The sequence below is a fragment of the Triticum dicoccoides genome, chromosome 2A (assembly GCF_002162155.2).
Source record: "Triticum dicoccoides isolate Atlit2015 ecotype Zavitan chromosome 2A, WEW_v2.0, whole genome shotgun sequence".
Taxonomy (NCBI): domain Eukaryota; kingdom Viridiplantae; phylum Streptophyta; class Magnoliopsida; order Poales; family Poaceae; genus Triticum; species Triticum dicoccoides.
In genome coordinates this window covers 90,711,522-90,715,343 of record NC_041382.1, presented here as the reverse complement: position 1 = coordinate 90,715,343, position 3,822 = coordinate 90,711,522, and positions in this window count along the sequence as shown.

Below are 3,822 nucleotides of genomic sequence, written 5' to 3'. Positions count from 1 at the left end.
GTGGAGCTGCAGTACTCCGTCAGGGCTTCGCCAAGCTCTACGGAGGAGGAGGAGGTGTTGGAGAGGGAGAGGGAGGCGCCAGGGCTTAGGTGCGGCTGCCCTCCCTTCCCCCGACTATATATAGGGCCAAGGGAGAGGGGGGAGGGCGCAGCCTTGGCCCTTCCTCCAAGGAAGGGTGCGGCTAGGGAGGAGTCCATCCTCCCCAAGGCACCTAGGAGGTGCCTTCCCCCTTTAGGACTCTTCCTTTCCCTTATCTCTTGGCGCATGGGCCTCTTGGGACTGGTGCCCTTGGCCCATATAGGCCAAGACGCACACCCCTACAGCCCATGTGGCTCCCGGGATAGGTGGCCCCACCCGGCGGACCTCCGGGACCCTTCCGGTGGTCCCGGTACAATACCGGTGACCCCGAAACTTGTCCCAACGGCCGAAATAGCACTTCCTATATATAATTCTTTACCTCCGGACCATTCCGGAACTCCTCGTGACGTCCCGGATCTCATCCGGGACTCCGAACAACATTCGGGTTACTACATATACATATCCCTACAACCCTAGCGTCACCGAACCTTAAGTGTGTAGACCCTACGGGTTCGGGAGACATGTAGACATGACCGAGATCGCTCTCCGGTCAATAACCAATAGCGGGATCTGGATACCCATGTTGGCTCCCACATGCTCCTCGATGATCTCATCAGATGAACCACGATGTCGAGGATTCAAGCAACCCCGTATACAATTCCCTTTGTCAATCGGTATTTTACTTGCCCGAGATTCGATTGTCGGTATCCCAATACCTCGTTCAATCTCGTTGCCGGCAAGTCACTTTACTCGTACTGTAATGCATGATCCCGTGACCAGACACTTGGTCACTTTGAGCTCATTATGATGATGCATTACCGAGTGGGCCCAGTGATACCTCTCCGTCATACGGAGTGACAAATCCCAGTCTTGATCCGTGTCAACCCAACAGACACTTTCGGAGATACCCGTAGTATACCTTTATAGTCACCCAGTTACGTTGTGACGTTTGGTACACCCAAAGCACTCCTGCGGTATCCGGGAGTTACACGATCTCATGGTCTAAGGAAAAGATACTTGACATTTGAAAACTCTAGCAAATGAACTATACAATCTTGTGCTATGTTTAGGATTGGGTCTTGTCCATCACATGCACATCATTCTCCTAATGATGTGATCCCGTTATCAATGACATCCAATGTCCATAGTCAGGAAACCATGACTACCTGTTGATCAACGAGCTAGTCAACTAGAGGCTTAGTAGGGACATGTTGGTGTCTAAGTATTCACACATGTATTACGATTTCCGGATAACACAATTATAGCATGAATAAAAGACAATTATCATGAACAAGGAAATATAACAATAATCCTTTTATTATTGCCTCTAGGGCATATTTCCAACAAAGAGTTCAGCTACAGGTTGTGGGCTCCAGCTAATAAAAAGATTATGAGATGCTGAGATGTTGTGTTCATTGAAGATGAAACAATAAAAGATATTGGGAAACTAAAGAAGACAATGCCCAGCACACCTCAGGTTGATATGGATCCAATCCGTACTCCTCTTGTGAAGGACAATCATGAGGGAGATGATGACACTGAAGATAATGGAGATGCAACTGACCAAGGCAGTACAAGTCAAAGTGATGGGTAACCATCAAGTGATGATGATGATGATGGTGAAGTTGGTAATGATGATGCCAACGAAAATCCACCTGATTCACCACTAGTGCAGCAGCAAAGAAGAAGTGAAAGAGGTCACATTCCTTCTTCTAAGTATCAAGCACATCAACATGTGTTGATGACAGATGCAGGTGAGCCCTCATATTATGAGGTGGAAATGTCTAATGAGAACAAGGATGAATGGTCAGAAGCCATGCAAGATGAGATGAAATCCCTGTATGAGAATGATACTTTTGAGTTAGTGAATCTGCCAAAGGGCAAGAAAGCACTCAAGAACAAGTGGTTGTACAGAGTAAACACTGAAGAAAACACCTCACATCCAAGGTACAAGGCCAAATTGGTTGTGAAAGGGTTCAGTCAGAAAAGGGCATCGATTATGATGAGATATTCTCTCCGGTGGTCAAGATGTCTTCGATCCAAGTTGTGGTTGGCATGACTGCCATCATGGACTTGGAAATGGAATAACTTGATGTGAAGACAACATTCTTGCATGATGACCTAGAGAAGGAGATATACATGGAGTAGACAGAGGGATTCATGGTTGCAGGCAAGGAGCACTTAATATGCAAATTGAAGAAGAGCTTGTATGGCTTGAAACAAGCTCCTCAATAGTGGTACAAGAAGTTTGAATCCTTTTTGGCTGGGCTTGGTTACCATAAAGCGCAGCCTGATCATTGTGTCTTTATGAAGAGATAGTTGATGATATGCTGATTGTTTGAAATGGCACAAAGATGATTGCTCTCCTCAAGAAGGCATTGAGTAAATCATTTTCCATGAAGGATTTAGGACCAGCTAAGCAAATACTTGGCATGAAGATCTCCCGTGATAGACCAAAGAAACTGCTTTGACTCCCATAGGAAAGATACATTAAGAAGGTACTTGAAAGGTTTAATATGAAAGATACAAAATGTGTTATCTCTCCGCTTGCAGGCCATCACAAACTGAATTCAAAACAATGTCCTACCAGCAAGAAGGAGAAAGAAGAAATGAGAAAAGTACCTTACCAATCTGCTATGGATAGTTTGATGTATGGCATGGTATGCACTAGGCCTTATATTGCCTATGCAATTGAATTTGTTAGCCAGTTCATGACAAATCCAGGAAAAGCTCACTGGGAAGCAGTGAAGTGGATTCTCAGGTATCTCAAGGGAACTTCTACATCTTGTTTATGCTTTTGGAAGCAGTGATCATGTATTGCAGGGCTATACAGATGCAGATTATGCCGGTGACAAAGATCGTAGGAAGTCCACATCTGAATTCTTGATGACTTATGCAGGGGGAGCAGTGTCATGGCAATCAAGATTGCAGAAATGTGTTTCTACATCAACTACAGAAGATGAGTACGTAGCAGCAGTTGACGCTGGCAAGGAAGTTTTGTGAATGAAGAACTTCTTGCAAGAGCTCGGCATGAAGCAAGAGAAGTATGTTATGTTTTGTGATAGTCCAAGTGCTATTCATCCCACTAAGAATTCAAGCTATCACTGTCGAACCAAACACATTGATGTAGGTATCATTGGATTCGAGATGTTGTGAGTTCCAAGTTGTTAAAACTTGAGAAGATCCATACCGACGATGATGGTTCGGATATGATGACCACAATATTGCCAAATGAGGAGCTACAAGCATGTTGCAAGGTAGCGGGCATGGCGGTGCCCCCCCTCGTGAGTCAGAGGGGGAGATTTGTTGGGATATCCTCCTCATGTGGACTGTGAGGAGATGACCATTTAAGGCCTTTTAGGCAGCCCAAAGAGGTGTAGAAGCCCACTACGAATTAGGGCTATGGATCTAGGGTTATTTTGGACTTTGCACTAAGAGGATGGGGAGGCTTTACCCTCCATCTAGCAGCCACCACCAAGAGGGACGGAAATTAGTTCACTCTTCAAGGGAGAAGAAAGAAAACCAAGAGAGAAAGGGAAAAAGAGAAAGATTAAATGAAGAAGCAAAGGGAACTCCTCCCCAAGTTTGTGACGGTCCAAATCCACGAGATTGTTTCAAGCCCTAGCTCTTGAGCGCCAAATCTTGTTGTGTTCATCCAAAATTCAGAAACCTTGATGTATGAGATCGTCTAGTACTATCTAGAGAAGAACTTGTTGTATCCCATGATTTTTCCTCTCAAGTTGG